Genomic DNA, 20,080 nt, shown 5'->3' with positions numbered 1-20,080 from the left:
TCTAACCATAATGACGTAAACTTTACGTAAATCTAACCATCAATGTTAACTGGGTAGACATTGTTTATGATAATGTGAAAAACCGGATTATCTAGCCAATTTTTCTCAAATGTTGACAACTTGTCCAGACTAATATTCGTAGAATATTTTTCTGAGTGATAGAGACTAGTTACGTCTGAAACACTAAGTACATCTCTAAAAACATCGAGGGGTAATTAGCGCAAAGTTGGCAATCTGCGCTCCAGCTTGATAAGCGCAGATTGCAATCTGCGCGCGCGGGGTGCAATCTGCTGGTGTTATAAGCTTTCCAAATATGTATAGTTTATGTATTTGGAAGGACCATGTAGCCGAACTTCACGCTAGAAATTTTGGCTGATGAGGTGATAGTCACTGATGTTATTAGAAAGACCTGAACATCCAGTGACTATGAATATAAGGGTTCAAAGATCAGATGAAAGTGAAAGTTTGTTATTGTTTATTAAGCTGCTGTCTATGGTGGCTGATTGGTATCATGTCGTAATGTCGTGATGTCGCCTTTCATAACGCGATATGCCGATAACCCGACATTTAACCCGACAACCCGACATCACGACAGTTCTACCCGACATCACGACAACCCGACAACCCGACACCACGACATTTTTACCAGACATCACGACATTTTTACCAGACGTTACGACACTAAAAATGTCGTAAAGTGTGGTAAAAATGTCGTGATGTCGGGTAAAAATGTCGTGGTGTCGGGTTGTCTTGATGTCGGGTTGTCGTGATGTCGGGTTGTCGCTTTGTCGACTTTCATGATGACCCAAGATGACCCATTCAAAACTGCCGCCGGTAAACGAGACACAAAAATAGGTGCTGTCCTCAGTTTAGAGGCAATAAGTGTGCCAAGTTTCAAGGCGATCGTTTAACAAAAAAATGGGCGTGTCACTGCCCCTGTGGGTTGGGCATGGACCAATATAAATAGGTACAATCCTGTTGTTGAAATGGTTGATCTTGCCGAATTTGAACCAAATCTGTTAATAATTGTGACCTGTAGAGAATTTACAGACACAAATATTAACAAAGATATAGGCGTGACACCGCCTCTGGTGGTCGGGCTCGGGCATGCACCAAAATCAATAGGTGCCGTAATTAGGTATAAGGAATAAGTATGCCAAGTTCCAAGATGATCCATTTAGAATTGCGGTCTGCAGGCGATACACACAACAACAGGGATCATCCTTAGGGTAAAAGGAATAAGTGCGCAAAGTTTCAAGACGATCCGTTAGAATTGTGGCCTGTAGGCGATAGAGAGAGAGAGAGAGTTGAGGTTTAACCTCCACTCGACACAAACTAGGTCATTTCGGGACTAACATATGGTTCAATTTTATTTCAATAATTCGCTTGCGCGTAGGGGTCTTCAGCATTCAGCAGTGGGAGGAAACCGGACGACCCGGAGAAAACCCACGAGGTTAGAAAGACTACCCTACTCTTTGTCATGTACAAGCTTGGGCTGGAAACCACACCACTTGACTCAATGACAGACACACAGACAAGGGCGGCTTCATAATATGTTCACAATTATGAAATGAAATGGGGTTTAACGTCCTACTGTTCTGCTCCGACTGAGCTAATAAAGACGGTTCACATTATGAATGTGGACGTATACAAATGGATACGAATGCAACTCAAACTGCACTGTGAGTGTGAATCTACTTCCACTTGATCAACCATTTTCTACCGAGCGGAATCTCCCACCCGTATTCCAGCACCCGGATTCGAGATCTAGTTAGCAGACATAATTCTCAGCGTACTAGAGCACGCCGATTCGAGATCAAGTTGGCACACATATTCTCTAACCGTATTTCAGCACCTGGATTCGAGATCAAGTTAGCAGACATATTCTCTCACCGTATTCCAGCACGCGGATTCGAGATCAAATTAGCAGACATATTCTTTCACCGTATTCCAGCACCCGCATTCGAGATCAAGTTAGCAGACATATTCTCCCACCGTATTCCATTTCCAGCACTCGGATTCGAGATAAAGTAAGCCCGCGTATTCCTAGCGCCAAGAAAAACCTAGATATAATTATCACGAAAATAATTGTTACCTTTATATTAGAAAATAAAATTTTAAAACATATTAATGCAAAGTATTATGTAATAGATCCCCCGATCCCACCTCACAACCCAAAATGTACTATTACCGTAAACATACTAAAATATCGCACACTAGGCTAACTGAGGATGCAAAAAAGGGGTACGTCCATTTTGCATCAAAAAGTACCCCAACCAGCTTTGGTGTGAAAATGTTTTTTGTTTCACGTGATCAAGGGATGAATAAACTACTAGAATACAAAATTTCAGAAGGCTCCTATGTTGGCGTTTCGAGATATATTACCGTAAACATACTAAACATATGGGGAGAATCAGGTTAGGGTAGGCTCATCTGTCGATTTAGTGAAATAAAGATATTGAAGCCACCAAAGCTAGTTTAGAAGTTATAACGTGCGTAGTGAGCCTACCCTAACCTGATTCTCCCCATATGTTCAGTATGTTTACGGTAATATATCTCGAAACGCCAAGATAGGAGCCGTCTGAAATTTTGTATTCTAATAGTTTATTCATCCCTTGATTTCATGAAATAAAAAACATTTTCCCACCAAAGCTGGTTTGGGTCGTTTTTTGATGCAGCGTGGGCGTACCCGTTGGGTATTGAACCCACAAACTCCGCCTCGAATCCGGGTGCCAGGAACTTTGCGGTGGTATAACTCGATACGCCAACATGGAAAGTTAATGAAATTTGGCATGTTCATGCCTTATGCACCTGCCCAGTTGGTGAAATAAAGATATTGAAGCCACCAAAGCTAGTTTAGAAGTTATTGCGTGCGCAGTCAGCCTACCCCAACCCGGTTTCCCCATATGTTTAGTATGTTTACGGTAATATATCTCGAAACGCCAACATAGGAGCCTTCTGAAATTTTGGATTCTAGTAATTTATTCATCTCTTGATTCCGTGAAATAATAAACATGTTCCCACCAAAGCTGGTTTGGGTCGTTTTTTGATGCAGCGTGGGTGTACCCGTTGTTTATTGAACACAAACTCCGCCTCGAATCCGGGTGCTATGAACTTTGCGGTGGTATAACTCGATACGCCAACATAGAAAGTTAATGAAATTAGGCATGTTCATGCCTGATGCACCTGTCCAGTTGGTTAAATAAAGATATTGAAGCCACCAAAGCTAGTTTAGAAGTTATTGCGTGCGCAGTCAGCCTACCCCAACCCGATTCCCCCATATGTTTAGTATGTTTACGGTAATATATCTCGAAACGCCAACATAGGAGCCTTCTGAAATTTTGGATTCTAATAGTTTATTCATCTCTTGATTCCACCTCGAATCCGGGTGCCAGGAACTTTGCGGTGGTATAACTCGATACGCCAACATAGAAAGTTAATGAAATTTGGCATGTTCATGCCTGATGCACCTGTCCAGTTGGTGAAATAAAGATATTGAAGCCACCAAAGCTAGTTTAGAAGTTATTGCGTGCGCAGTCAGCCTACCCCAACCCGATTCCCCCATATGTTTAGTATGTTTACGGTAATATATCTCGAAACGCAACATAGGAGCCTTCTGAAATTTTGGATTCTAGTAATTTATTCATCTCTTGATTCCGTGAAATAATAAACATGTTCCCACCAAAGCTGGTTTGGGTCGTTTTTTGATGCAGCGTGGGTGTACCCGTTGTTTATTGAACCCACAAACTCCACCTCGAATCCGGGTGCTAGGAACTTTGCGGTGGTATAACTCGATACGCCAACATAGAAAGTTAATGAAATTCGGCATGTGCATACCTTATTCATCTGTCGATTTAGTGAAATAAAGATATGCACATGCCGAATTTCATTAACTTTCTATGTTGGCGTATCGAGTTATACCACCGCAAAGTTCCTAGCACCCGGATTCGAGGCGGAGTTTGTGGGTTCAATAAACAACGGGTACACCCACGCTGCATCAAAAAACGACCTAAACCAGCTTTGGTGGGAAAATGTTTGTTATTTCACGGAATCAAGGGATGGATAAACTATTAGAATACAAAATTTCAGAAGGTTCCTGTGCTGTGTAATACTTTTAGTAGAATTTTTGCTCGAGAAATAACATATTCGCATAATATGTGATATGTATTTAAAATACTTAAATCAACTTAGTCTGTAATTGACAGTTGACACATAAAAAAGAGCGATTTATCGAAAACATATGTCACTCATTTACCACCAGAATTACACGTGAGTGGAATTATTCTAATTGCATCATTTGGTTTAAAGTAACCAATCATATTGTTAATTGCACAGGTTCAGGGCCATGAACAGGCTTTCTGTGCGTGATCTGCAGGAGTCTTATAAAATAAATCATAATAAAGTTTTAAGGCAGACTTGCATTAGATTCCAGAGATCGAGGGTACATCTGAGTTCCGTGACAGCCGAGAGGCTGGATAGGGTGGAGAAGTGGTTTTAGCTATATAGTATTGTAATTTGTGCTATGCTTGTATACCTGTATTCAGTTATATGCTATATAAAATGTAGAAGCGAACTATGCATTATTATTCCTGGTAAGACAAACGTCTTAAGAAACTGGAAGAAGTAAATACACAACGTGAAGCAGAAGTAAAGACAGCTAGAGACAAATTCTAGACGATCACAAGGCTACAGAAATATGTAGTAAGAAAAGATGCATGGGTCGTACGTAGGATGTGGCGACCGGTCCCCTTAATGCGCTCTCCACGTCAGACAGAAGACCTAGGGTGCTACATATTCGATTTTGTTGCCGTGACAGTTTCGACCTTTAGGGTAAGCAGAAAATTTGGAAGAAGATTAGAAGAAAAGAGAGTATGCATCACACGTTGGATGTGGGGAGTTCTCTCGTAATATTTTCCACATCTAACCAGTGACTGCATAGCACTGCATAGTCTTACATATTCGATTTGATGCCGTAACGCAGTTTCGACCTTTGGATGAGAAGTCACTTTAGCAGAAGAATACAGATTTGAAGACGTTAAGAAGAAAAAAAGATCTGTACAATCCAGCAACAGAGGAGAACTTCTGGTGGAAAAAAAAGAAATCTGATGAAGATATTCGAAAAATTTGGTAAATACATTTTGTTTGGTAAATTAAATGTGTTAAATTTGTTTACAGACCAAATAATATTAATTTAAAGTTAAAATCTGATTAGAATCTAAATATTTAAAATTTAACTGTATAGAGAATAAATTACAGTCATTCATAAGTTTTGATTGATAGGTATATTAAACAATACAATATCACTGGTTAGGTGTGTATATTGCCAGGTTAACATGACCTGTAGTAAATTTGAGTAAAATTAAAGTGAGGGTCTTTAGGGAGTAGGTTTTAAAAAATAATAATGATAAGGAAACGGAATAGGGAATAAAGTAAGGAACTAATGTTGTCTCCGGATTGCAGTGACAACGACGGCAGAGCTAAGGATGAAGTTGTGAGTGATTAACTCTAGTTTCCTAGTTGGCCGTGGTTTTTACTGTGATTCGTTAATTTGTGTTTTTGTGTCGTTCGTATGTGTGGTTGATTAACTATATAATTTTGAGGCCCTTAGTCCAGGCCTTAGAGTTGTTGTAATTTATGTTGGTTATAGTTTTCCTGGGAAAAAAACTTATATTATTGGCTCGTTAAATTGTGAGATTATCGCAAAGTCATTAATACGAGTTTTATAGGAGGTTAAAGTTAAGAATACAACACTTTTTAGAAAAGTGGAGGTATACGGTAGATTTTGTCCGTATATAATTTTATGTAATTAAATTTTTGCTTAGAAACGTTATATTAACGTTTAATATATACTGCTAATTGCTTTAAGCTGTCGACATGTACGCAATGATTAGGAATGTGTAATTTGACATTAGGTCGAATTATAATAAACAATAGTTATATATTCATACTGTGTTAATTTTTGATGTGTGTGAAAGTCACACTATGTGGGATATAGTAAATTATGTGTAATTAAAAGCTAGGTGTATATTCTGATGGTTGTGTTTATAAAATATAGACTGTGTTCTAGGTAAATGGTGAATGTACAGCCATTTGCTTGGGATATGGTTCTATGTAATAATGTTGATATAATACTAATGATAGAATATATACCGTCGGATAAAATGGAATGTCATTCATATACTGGCCATATTTGATTGACAGTTCTATTCTAGATAAATTATAGTCTGGTATTGTCATAGACCAGGTGTGAGCTCAGCTTGTGCCAGTGTCAGTCTGATAGGAAATGTTTAGGTAATAGTGGTTAGTGTTTATAAAAAACGAAATACAAGATTGTAAATGATTAGGTCAAAACGGTCACATTACTGACGGTGAAATATAAAATAACAGTGTAGGAATTCTAAAACAAAAACGGAAATTATCAAACATAAACGTAATTAATAAAATTGTCCATTACTGATCGAGTTAGGTCAAGCGGTCAAAGTTAGTTTCAAGATTTATAATTAAAAGGACACATCAAAGTTTATTAATGATTAAATAAAGTTTAATTTTAATTAAGAGTACGATTTGCTTTAAGGTTTCGGAATAATATATTAATAATAATATTAGACTAATAGCAAAATAAAGTTTTAATAATTTAGGAATAGTTAGTTCTTGGTCTGATGGCAATGACATGTTTGATTGACGGATAAAATTGTACAACCCAATCATACTTAGAAGAAAAAAATAAAAAGTTTCAACTTGATACTATGGTAGCTGGAACAGACCAATACAAATCCAAGAAGAAGAAATGGTTTATCAGTTTACTAAATTGAGATTTCCTGAGACAGAATTTGAAGTGAAACCTGAACTTTATAAACATTACGTGATGTGTTATAGTGTTTTAAAATTAGGACACTTGAAGATTTAAAAAAGACAATTTGTGTTTTCTGTGTTTAGGCTTAGTGATTTTAGGATTTTACAGTGATGAACTTTTTGTAGAACTTTTGCATGCAACTTTTGATTTTTGATTTTTGATTATGTGTGTTTGTGTTTTCACAGTTTTGTTAAATAGTATAGTATCATTGATATTTGCCTGTTGCATGAATAATTATAGGGTTTAGCACATAGACGTTTTAAGAGTCTCCTACCTGTTCATTTAGCATAAATCTTAGAAGGCGGGGAGGTGATAATTATATATGTTGATTTTCTAGATTTCTGCTACATTTATGAATAGTTATATAATTCTACAGATGTTGGTATGGTTATTGTAAAGGATTCAAGGGATCTTTTACCCAATACCGAGCAAAAAGTCTTAAAGAAAGGGACGAATGTAATACTTTTAGTAGAATTTTTGCTCGAGAAATAACATATTCGCATAATATGTGATATGTACTTAAAATACTTAAATCAACTTAGTCTGTAATTGACAGTTGACACATAAAAAAGAGCGATTTATCGAAAACATATGTCATTCATTTACCACCAGAATTACACGTGAGTGAAATTATTCTAATTGCATCATTTGGTTTAAAGTAACCAATCATATCGTTAATTGCGCAGGTTCAGGGCCATGAACAGGCTTTCTGTGCGTGATCTGCAGGAGTCTTATAAAATAAATCATAGTAAAGTTTTAAGGCAGACTTGCATTAGATTCCAGAGATCGAGGGTACATCTGAGTTCCTAGACAGCCGGGAGGTTGGATAGGGTGGAGAAGTGGTTTTAGCTATATAGTATTGTAATTTGTGCTATGCTTGTATACCTGTATTCAGTTATATGCTATATAAAATGTAGAAGCGAACTATGCATTATTATTCCTGGCAAGACAAACGTCTTAAGAAACTGGAAGAAGTAAATACACAACGTGAAGCAGAAGTAAAGACAGCTAGAGACAAATTCTAGACGATCACAAGGCTACAGAAATATGTAGTAAGAAAAGATACATGGGTCGTACGTAGGATGTGGCGACCGGTCCCCTTAATCCGCTCTCCACGTCAGACAGAAGACCTAGGGTGCTACAGCTGGCGTTTCGAGATACATACTAAACATATGGGGAATCGGGTTAGGGTAGGCTGACTGCGCACGCAATAACTTCTAAACTAGCTTTGGTGGCTTCAATATCTTTATTTCACTAAATCGACAGATGAATAGGGTATGCACATGCCGAATTTCATTAACTTTCTAAGTTGGCGTATCGAGTCATACCACCGCAAAGTTCCTCGTATCCGGATTCGAGGTGGAGTTTGTGGGTTCAATAAACAACGGGCACGCCCACGCTGTGTCAAAAAACGACCCAAACCAGCTTTGGTGGTAAAATGTTTTCTAATTTCACGGAATCAAGAATGAATAAACTACTAGAATACAAAGTTTCAGAAGGTTCCTATGCTGGTGTTTCGAGATATATTACCGTAAACATACTAAACATATTGGAGAATCGGGTTAGGGTAGGCTAACTGCGCACGCAATAACTTCTAAACTAGCTTTGGTGACTTCAATATTTTTATTTCACCAACTGGACAGTTGCATAGGCCATGAACATGCCAAATTTCATTAACTTTCTATGTTGGTGTATCGAGTTATACCACCGCAAAGTTCCTGGCACCGGATTCGAGGGGGAGTTTGTGGGTTCAATAAACAACGGGTACGCCCACGTTGCATCAAAAAACGACCCAAACCAGCTTTGGTGGGAAAAAGTTTTTTATTTCACGGAATTAAAGGATGAATAAACTATTAGAATACAAAATTTCAGAAGCTTCCTATGTTAGCTTTTCGAGATATATTACCGTAAACATACTAAATCTATAGGGGAATCGGGTTGGGGTAGGCTGACTGCGCACGCAATAACTTCTAAACTAGCTTTGGTGGCTTCAATCGGGTTGGGGTAGGCTGACTGCGCACGCAATAACTTCTAAACTAGCTTTGGTGGCTTCAATATCCTCATTTCACTAAATCGACAGATGCATAAGGTATGCACATGCCGAATTTCATTAACTTACGGAGCCCCTTAAGTGCACGATTTCACTCTTATATAATTTTTTCGGGCATGATTCCACTCTTATATAATTATTTCGTTTAAACGAAATACTAATTCGTTATAACGAAATACTAATTCGTTATAACGAAATACTAATTCGTTATAACGAAATACTAATTCGTTTAAACGAAATAATATTTCGTATTAACGAAATAATATTTCGTAACGAAATAATATTTCGTATTAACGAAATAATATTTCGTATTAACGAATTAATTATTTCGTTTAAACGAATTAATTATTTCGTTTAAACGAATTAATTATTTCGTTTAAACGAATTAATTATTTCGTTTAAACGAATTAATTATTTATTTCGTTATAACGAATTAATTATTTCGTTTAAACGAATTAATTATTTTGTTTACACGAATTAATTATTTCGTTTAAACGAATTAATTAATTTGATTAATCGAATAAATCCGCTTACATGTAACACGTCGACTAAATACCCCAATGCCCCAAACACCGAATTTGAAGAAAAAATATGTTAAAAAAAACAATCGTGGTCTATATGGTTATTGATATGCGGTCGGGCTTGAGGCGGAAACCCTGGAACTGCGATACAAGCTAGCTTATTTGGGGATTAACACATGGTTCAATTTTATTTCAATAATTCGTTTGCGCGTAGGGATATTTAGCAGTGGGATGAAACAGGTGGACCCGGAGAGAACCCACGAGGTTGGACAAACGACCCTGCTCCTTGTCACGTATAAGCCGTGAATTGAAACAACGCTACTTGATTCAGTGACAGACCTCGTGATCACAAGTTTTTCGTAATGGGGACCAATTGAGGGGTGGGGACTCTAGGAGGCATTGGTGGCATAAAGAGATGAACCGAGTTCCCGGGTTGCTCCTCCCGTTATTCTGAAAACCTTATGAACACGAATGAGGATACACATTAAATCAGTTCTTTAATTCATATATTGGTGTGAAGCATTGGGGTTAATGAGAGAACGAACACTGTCGTTTCCTTCTGATCCAGAGACCCAATCCCTCAACATTATCCCCATTACGAAAACATTGTGAACCCGATAGAAGCAATAGTTTTTAACATATGTTTTAGGGTATTAACCATTGGGTTCACAAGCTCATGTGGGTAAGACTAAGACGCTACCTCGCTAGCTTGGAGGTCGCGGGCTCGCTCCCGTTGCTGGCCGAGAAAGTTCATCTGGTTTTTGTCAGTGATGCAGGGCGGAGGGCCAGACAAGAAGAGCTGTCAAGTTCGGATTGGGCCAACAACCGAGGTCCCGTGTACACCTTAATGCTCCAAACACCCAATTAGAAAATAAAGCATGTTGAGCATCTTTATCGATATGAGGTCGGGCTTGAGGCGGTAACCCTAGAACTGCGAAACAAACTAGGTCATTTCAAGACTAACACTTGGTTCAGTTTTATTTTAATACTTCGCTTTTGGTTGGGGAGTGGGGGGTGGGGGGGTGGGGGGTATTTAACAGTGGTAGGAAACAGGTGGATGCGGTGTAGACCTACGATGTTGGACAGGCAACCATACTCCTTGTCACGTACAAGCGGCCAATCGAAACAACACCACTTGACTCAATTACAGACCGCATGGTTTCACGCGCACCACTAGACCACCCATAACGCATTTCGCTGGAACGGCAAGTCACAGAACACTGAAAAATCGATAGAGTTCATACTCTTATGAAATGAAATGAAATAGGGTTTAACGTCTGCTTTGACTGAGCTATTGAAGACTGGGCTGCTTCATAGAGTCTCCACCTCTCACATGGTCCCCATTACGAAAACCTTGTGAACATGAGGTCTGTCATTGAGTCAAGTGGCGCTGTTTCAATTGACGCCTTCTACGTGACAAGGAGCATGGTAGCTGGTCCAACCTCGTGGGTTCTCTCGGGGCCCACCTGCCCTACCCCCACTGCTAAATACCCTACGCACAAGGGAAGTATTGAATTAAACTTGAACCATGTATTAATCCCAAAGTAACGATAGAGATCACGAATGTTTTTTTTAAACGAATTTCTATTCTTTAAATTGGGTGTTTGAAACATTGGGGACATTAGTCGACGTGTTAAATCTTAAATCAATTATTTCGTTATAACGAATTAATATTTCGTTATAACGAATTAATATTTCGTTATAACGAATTAATATTTCGTTATAACGAATTAATATTTCGTTATAACGAATTAATATTTCTCGTTATAACGAATTAATATTTCGTTATAACGAGTTAATATTTCGTTACAACGAATTAATATTTCGTTATAACGAATTAATATTTCGTTATAACGAATTAATATTTCGTTATAATTATATAAGAGTGGAATTATGCACGAAAAAATTATATAAGAGTGGAATCGTGCACTTAAGGGGCTCCGTATTAACTTTCTATGTTGCGGTATCGAGTTATACCACCGCAAAGTTCCTCGCACCCGGATTCGTGGTGGAGTTTGTGGGTTCAATAAACAATGGGCACGCCCACGCTGCGTCAAAAAACGACCCAAATCAGCTTTGGTGGGAAAATGTTTTCTATTTCACGGAATCAAGGGATGAAAAAACTATTAGAATACAAAATTTCAGAAGGCTCCTATGTTGGCGTTTCGAGATAAATTACCGTAAACATACTAAACATATTGGAGAATCGGGTTAGGGTAGGCTTACTGCGCACGTAATAACTTCTAAACTAGCTTTGGTGGCTTCAATATCTTTATTTTACCAACTGGACAGGTGCATAAGGCATGAACATGCCAAATTTCATTAACTTTCTATGTTGGCGTATACCACCGCAAAGTTCCTAGCACCCGGATTCGAGGTGGAGTTTGTGGGTTCAATAAACAACGGATACGCCTAGGCTGCATCAAAAAATGACCCAAACCAGCTTTGGTTGGAAAATGTTTTTTATTCCACGGAATCAAGGGATGAATAAACTACTAGAATACAAAATTTCAGAAGGTTCCTATGCTGGCGTTTCGAGATATATTACCGTAAACATACTAAACATATTGGAGAATTGGGTTGGGGTAGGAAGACTGCGCACGCCATAACTTCTAAACTAGCTTTGGTGGCTTCAATATCTTTATTTCACCAACTGGACAGGTGCATAAGGCATGCACATGCCAAATTTCATTAACTTTCTATGTTGGCCTATCGAGTTATACCACCGCAAAATTCCTAGCACCAGGATTCGAGGCGGAGTTTGTGGGTTCAATAAACAACGGGTACGCCCAGGCTGCACCAAAAAACGACCCAAACCAGCTTTGATGGGAAAATGTTTTTTGTTTCTCGGAATCAAGAGATGAATAAACTACTAGAATACAAAATTTCAGAAGGCTCCTATGTTGGCGTTTCGAGATATATTACCGTAAACATACTAAACATATTGGAGAATCGGGTTAGGGTAGGCTCACTGCGCACGTAATAACTTCTAAACTACCTTTGGTGGCTTCAATATCTTTATTTCACCAACTGGACAGGTGCATAAGGCATGAACATGCCAAATTTCATTAACTTTCTATGTTGGCGTATACCACCGCAAAGTTCCTAGCACCCGGATTCGAGGTGGAGTTTGTGGGTTCAATAAACAACGGGTACGCCCACGCTGCATCCAAAAACGACCCAAACCAGCTTTGGTGGGAAAATGTTTTTTTGTTTCACGGAATCAAGAGATGAATAAACTATTAGAATACAAAATTTCAGAAGCTTCCTATGTTGGCTTTTCGATATATATTACCGTAAACATACTAAAACTATAGTGGAATCACTTGTCTTTACTACACTGTTCTGCTCCTAAACTGGGCTAATGAAGACGGGTATACGCCATACAGTGTGCTATGGCGGAAATTTTGCTTGGGCAGCGGCGCTATGTCCTACACTTATATTGAATTCCAACTGCCAAAGGATATTTTACGTGCACGCCAATATGTATACGGGACCTCGGTTTTTCGTCCCATCCGAACGACCAGAAAGCTGTCCTTGTCAGGCCCTCCGTCTTGCATCCCTGACATGGGGAAACCACGCCGGAAAATCTGGATGAACTTTCTCGGCCAATACAGGGATCGAAAACCCGACCTTCACTTCCTGACCAGTACGTATATTCTTTGAAGTAAAGCGGAACGTGTGCAAAGATCATATGTAGTTTGTAAATTAATGAATGAACGAATGAATGAAATGTTGTTTAATGGCACGTCAGCTCCAACCGGGCTATATTGCTCCAAACATATGATGAGGTTTCTCTAGACAAACTAGAAACATATAATCATAATGTTAGGCCTATCTATATATACATAAATAAAAATAATTATCACAGAAAATATCTAATAAAAATACATATAACTTTACGTATATATATTTAAAATATGAAAGAGAAAATCAGATATATACAATTAAAAGTTTCGATAAAAATTTGTCTCTTTTAAAAAGTCTACCGGGTTACAATATTGATCCCACCCGGTTGGGCAAACAACTGATGTAATGATTGGCAACGGTAATACCGTAATCTTGTATCTTTGAAATGCTTGCACTCAATCAAAATGTGCTTAACTGTCAAAGGAACATGGCAGTGTTCATATTCCGGTTAAAACTCTCGCTTTAAGATGAAAATGTGTGTTAAAAAGGTATGACCTGTACGAGAGAGACACAAAACAACTTCATCTCTCCTGTTCGTTCTATAGGAGTTTGGACAATCCCCTAACAGAGGCCAAATGTGATGAAGTTTGTTGGCGCCTGCAAGATCCCACGAACGTTGCTAACGGCCATAAATGAAAGTTAATGAAATTTGGCATGTTCATACCGTATCCATCTGTCGATTTGGTGCAATAAAGATCTTGGAGACATCAAAGCTAGTTTAGAAGTTATTGCGTGCGTAGTCAGCCTACCCCAACCCGACTCCCCCATATGTTTAGTATGTTTACGGTAATATATCTCGAAACGCCAAAATAGGAAGTTTCTGAAATTTTGTATTCTAGTAGTTTATTCATCCCTTGATTTCGTGAAATAAAAAACATTTTCCCACCAAAGCTGGTTTGGGTCGTTTATTGATGCAGCGTGTGCGTACCCCTTGTTTAATGAACCCACAAACTCCACCTCGAATTCGGGTGCTAGGAACTTTGCGGTGGTATAACTCGATACGCCAAAATAGAAAGTTAATGAAATTTGGCATGTTCATGGCCTGTGCAACTGTCCAGTTGGTGAAATAAAAATATTGAAGCCACCAAAGCTAGTTTAGAAGTTATTGCGTGCGCAGTCAGCCTACCCCAACCCGATTCCCCTATAGTTTTAGTATGTTTACGGTAATATATCTCGAAACGCCAACATAAGAGCTTTCTGAAATTTTGTATTCTAGTAGTTTATTCATCCCTTGATTCGTTGAAATAAAAAACATTTTCCCACCAAACCTGGTTGGGGTACTTTTTGATGCAAAATGGACGTACCCCTTTTTTGCATCCTCAGCCTAGTGTGTGATATTTTAGTATGTTTACGGTAATAGTACATTTTGGGGTGTGGGGTGGGATCGGGGGATCTATTACATAATACTTTGCATTAATACGTTTTAAAATTTTATTTTCTAATATAAAGGTAACAATTATTTTCGTGATAATTATATCTAGGTTTTTCTTGGCGCTAGGAATGCGTGGGCTTACTTTATCTCGAATCCGAGTGCTGGAAATGGAATACGGTGGCAGAATATGTCTGCTAACTTGATCTCAAATGCGGGTGCTGGAATACGGTGAAAGAATATGTCTGCTAATTTGATCTCGAATGCGGGTGCTGGAATACGGTGAAAGAATATGTCTGCTAATTTGATCTCGAATCCGCGTGCTGGAATACGGTGAGAGAATATGTCTGCTAAATTGATCTCGAATCCGGGTTCTGGAAAACGGTTAGAGAATATGTCTGCCAACTTGATCCCGAATCGGCGTGCTGGAGTACGCTGAGAATTATGTCTGCTAACTAGATCTCGAATCCGGGTGCTGGAATACGGGTGAGAGATTCCGCTCGGTCAGTGTAGTGTAGTGTAGACTAAAACCTATTATAGGCCTATATAATTAAAACACCAAAATTCCACACTATCACATTCTCCCCTCCTAAAAGTAATGTCGTCCCGACAATTAAAACAACTAAAACTAAAACCAAAATTCCACATAATATCATGGACCTTAAAGATGGGTTCCCGCGTACAAACTGGGTGATTTAATGGTATATATGGACCAAAAACATATTCAAACTAATTAATTTGTCATAATTATGCTTCAAATCCTTCTCAAACATTGTAATTGCGAAGGAATGCCCTGCTATTAAAATTCGATCAAACCAGGTCATGTTTACGTCACGTCTTGGGAGTCAGAGGAGAAATCATTGCATACATAAGACGATGTTGTCTTTAATCGCTTACTATTTATTACAAATATCGAATCCTAATTAAATTCCCGGATTATCCACTACCCGCGTCTTTTCCCGTCATTTTTATCTCAGAAAGTATTGTACGTATAACTCTTCATAAAGTTTATCAACTTGTACATCAAGCACTCAATGTTCGCTTGTGACCTTTGACATCGTGCGTGCAGAAGGTCATAATCATCGGGCTGTTGATTAGGGGAACCCTTACATTTTTGTCCTGTATACGCCCCATGAGTGTTTTTTGGGGAATCCAGTATTTTTCTAGTAAGATTGGATATCTCTACTTTCCATATATACCAAAATTGCCATACTTTTATTGGAAAGAACCACCCGATAAATACTTTTCTGGGAACCCATCTTTAATACATTTTATAAGGTCCATGAATCATGATAATATCAAAGGCGTACTGTCAATCAAATTGACTGACATCCGGCCTCGCTCAACAACGGTCTCGCTTAGTACGATCTATCATTTACCGTGAAGGTATCGTATTCGTATCCAAACAAAATGGGGGATGGAAGAAGCATGGAAAAGGTCGATATGGCCAAAGAAATTCCCAAATTAACCGAATCAGACAAGTATTACTTGAAAAAATTGGAACAGCTAAACATGAAAAGAGTTCAAGATATAAAGATTGTGAGAAAGAAGAGTCGCCGAACAGGGATTTTTATAGGAATTGGTGTGTTATCTATTTGTATCCTTCCATATTATTATTATTAGGCTACAATACTAATCTAATACTTTCGAGCCCCTTTCGGAAACCTTGGCTTTCAAACCAGTCACCACTCTCCATTGCCATGGGGCGTTTTTGCACTTTCGCACCTCTAGCAGCTCCCGTGGTCGTGGAGATGTTAAAGGACCTAAGTCCGTAACTCAAAATCCTCCAAAATCTTCGACATCGAAAACACGAATTATTGGTCAATTTAAATCAACATTGATGATGTAAACTTACCGGGAAAAGATGAGCTTCTGATATCCGATATTTAAGATAAAATAATTTTTTTAAGATTGGTACACGAATCGTGTACCATAATGCGCTTCAGCCCCAGTTGTATTGAGAGACTCGAGGGATGAGGCTAGACACATTGCACCAAATCAAATGGAGTTATGTAGACTAGAATAACTAGACGCTAGAAATTTGCACTCGATTGAGATTGCTGACTTATTTCGCCGAACATAACTGATTTGAAATTGGAGTAAAAACGGAAACCATTAAATGTAAATCAGTTTATATACATTCATATTACAGTATTATATGCGTTGCGACCCACTTTTGTGAATTTCTAGGTCCCAAATGTTAGCGATTTAGCTCCTTTAAGGGGGACTAATCATGACCTCACATCAAATTACAGCCGAATCGATCAATAACTTTTCATTTTTTACCGACCTTTTTCACAGGTTCTATTTCAGTAACTTACCTCTACCAGTTTCGCAGGGACGTGAAATTTTCAGGGGATGTTTAGGGGGACTAGCCATGACCTCACACCAAATTTCAGCCGAATCGGTCAATAACTTTTTATTTTAACGTAGTTTAGCTTCTGCAGAGAGGAAAAGTGGTACTATTTCAGTAACGTACCTCTACCAGTTCCCATGATCATAAAGACTTGAAATTTTCAGGGGGTATTCATGGGGCCTAGCCATGACCTCACACCAAATTTCAGCCGAATCTGTCAATAACTTTTTATTTTACTGTAGTTTAGCTTATACGAGAGAAAGTTTATCCGATTTTGACGCCATTTTGTTTGTTGGCTATTTAGACTCGAATAACAAGACAGGGTTAGGGTTAGGGCTAGCCCTGTCTACATCTTGAGACTATGACGAAATCTACAGGTCCTAGCCCTTACCCTAACCCTTATCCTAACCCACAATCCACATATGACGTCATTCGAGCCTAAATAGTCAACAAACAAAATGGCGTCAAAATCGGATAAACTTATCTCTTATAGAAGCTAAACTAAGGTAAAATAAAAAGTTATTGACCGATTTGCCCCCCCCCCCCATTAATCTGGTCTGCCCTCTGTTTGCCCCCCCAATAATTTTAGAAAATAAAAAAAAGTATTTGTGATACGTTTCGGTAATCAATACCTTCTACGGTGAATAAATCCCACATCCCCACTCAGTCATAAACTTGCATGTTGTAGAGCATTTACGACAGTCTATTTTTCAAAATTTTCTTGGCCAGGTCCCCAATGGACTCGCTACTTTTGCGCCCACAAGGGGAATTCGTTGAGGTTTGCAAGTCCGTTCGTTTGACATTTTGTTCTCTAGTCGGATAAACTAGTGATCAGGCGACGAACGGTATCTGGGCAGATCTATTTATCTCGACGATCGGTGCCTGATAGAATACTGTAAGACAGCATTTCCGGCAGTCTATTTTTCAAAATTTTCTGGGGGAGGACTCTCTACTTTGACGCTCCTGAGTGTGCTTCGTCGTGATTCACAAGTCCGTTCGTTTGACACTTTACCTCATCGATCAGTGCCTGAAATACTGACAGGCTGCATTTCCGGCAACCTGTTTTTCAAAATTTTCTGGGGAGGCCGCCTACCCCTAGTTGAAGCTCGTGCCTTTGCCCCCTTAACCTTGGACTTTGCCCCAGCTTTGCCCCTCCAATCACCGACGAGGGGATCACGTGGCTAAGTGGGTAAGACGCTAGCTCGCTAGCCTGGAGGTCGGGTGTTCGATCCCTGCATTGGCTGAGAAAGTTCACCCAGATTTTCCGGCGTGATTCTCCCTTGTCAGTGATGCAGGACGGAGGGGCTGACAAGGAAAGCTGTCTAGTCGTTCGGATGGGACGAAAAACCGAGGTCCCGTGTACACATTGGCGGGCACGTAAAAGATCCCTTGGCAGTTGGAATTCGATATAAGAGTAGGCCGTAGTGCCACTGTCCGGGCAAAATTTCCCTCCTAGCACACTGTATGGCGTATGCCCGTCTTCATTAGCCCAGGTTAGGAGCAGAACAGTAGGACGTTAAACTCCATTTCATTTCATTTCATTTCCAATCACCGACGACTGGCGCCGCCACTGTCAATGCTGCAGTTCATGATAATAACAATAATTTTCGTATATTTTAATTTTTGTGCTAAGCCACCAATTTCTATAAACGACTACATGTATTTGACTTTGACTTCCTATTGAGCTTGGGGCCTTTGCGTTTATGTGTGTCATGGCCATATTTCTGGCTGTATTATCAAGGTTAATGTACCTGCTCTAATACGTCAGACTCGCTCCTACGTCACTCCTTTTCTGACTTGCATATAAAGACAGGTAGTGGGCAGCCATGTTTTGACGTAGTGTCACTAAAAATAGACAGGTATCCCTAATGATGAAGTTCAGCATTAAAATGAGTAAGTGTTAAAACAATAGATTTCAATAGCAGTTATCGATTAGCGATAGTATAATGATGGATATTGTAAACTTTATTATAATGCATAGAAAATAACATATTAGCAATAGGTGTATAGACGGTATAACACGATAAATACGTCGATCACTTCATTACCTAATCAATCCAGCCTATTATCAATGATAATCGGGTTGAGTTGTAGTTATACTATACTATATTAATTTTGGAATTTGAATATTATTTACCATGTCTTGATGTCCGATTGGGCATATTCCTGGTCGAACAATTTAGGACGTTTGGAAAATAGCGTCGGACATGTCTGGAATATACGGGCGAAATCCCATCACTGATGCAGGGCTACTGGCTTTAAAGTTAAACTGAACAAATCATTTGATGTTGTTTATCAATCTATCATTTGGCACAAGGGGGAAAAAAGAAAATCTTATCATTTGAGAAATTCATAGAAATTGTGTGAGTTCCTAAACTTTAGAATCCCAAAGGCCTGGCCATGACGGTAAATTGTAAATCATTGGTGGCACGCTTCGGTCAGCAGTGATCATCATATATTTGTAAATTTATACAAACGAAGATAAGAACATGTAGCAATCAAAACTTCAAATATGTATATGGGAATGAATTGTAAAAAATAAACCACACCTTGCTTCTCGCGGCCGTATTAATATTTTCTGAAATCTACAATGGAATATCATCACAGTGTCAAATTTACAAATAAATTTAACGCATCAAACTTTATTATATGACAGTCGTGGACTCGTGGCAAACATGATGGATTAAGCATACAAACATGATAGATACACTATTATGGCTCTACAAAATCAAAGCTGATGATGAAAAAACAAATGTTTGATGCCAGCTACGCTCGGCGACATTGTCTTTGTTTCAATCACAATTCCCGAACTTTTAAAATTGCCATTACAGGCCTGGTACTACATGTACATTGTGTACTCCGGTTAAAAGAAGTCATTATAGTCTTACTTAACTTTAAACGAGAGAAAGAAATGGGGTTTAACGTCTACTCGTCCACAAACTTGGTCATTTCGGGACTAACATGGTTGAATTTTTATTATACGGCCACATTGAAATGTGGTCGTATTTGTTGTCACCCCCGTCTGTCCGCCTGTCCGGCGTTCACAAGCAATAGGCTAAAGTTAATATCCGATTAACTTCAAATTTATACACAGTGTTTAGGGTCATGAGGCGAAGAAGCCCATTGATTTTCAGCGATTTTCGATAATTACTGTCAGAGTTCTGGCCCTTTATCACTTCAAAAAATCTTGTGGATGCTCTAGAGGTCAAAGTTAATATTCGATTAACTTTAAATTTATACA

At 38.7% G+C, this 20,080-nt stretch overlaps 1 long non-coding RNA gene across 1 annotated transcript in view; it reads right to left on the bottom strand.

Moving 5' to 3' along the window:
* The window catches only part of LOC126820692 (uncharacterized), a 39,444-nt gene extending 22,807 nt beyond the window's left edge, over nucleotides 1–16,637 (bottom strand). Inside the window, exon 1 of the long non-coding RNA XR_007680080.2 lies at nucleotides 16,339–16,637. This is a non-coding gene — a long non-coding RNA (uncharacterized LOC126820692). The remainder of the gene's footprint in view (nucleotides 1–16,338) is intronic.
* Nucleotides 16,638–20,080: the final 3,443 nt, after the last annotated feature.

Source organism: Patella vulgata, chromosome 5 (assembly GCF_932274485.2).
Source record: "Patella vulgata chromosome 5, xgPatVulg1.2, whole genome shotgun sequence".
Classification (NCBI taxonomy): Eukaryota; Metazoa; Mollusca; class Gastropoda; family Patellidae; genus Patella; species Patella vulgata.
The sequence above is the reverse complement of the archived record's forward strand: the minus strand, read 5'-3'. Positions and strand labels throughout refer to the sequence as shown.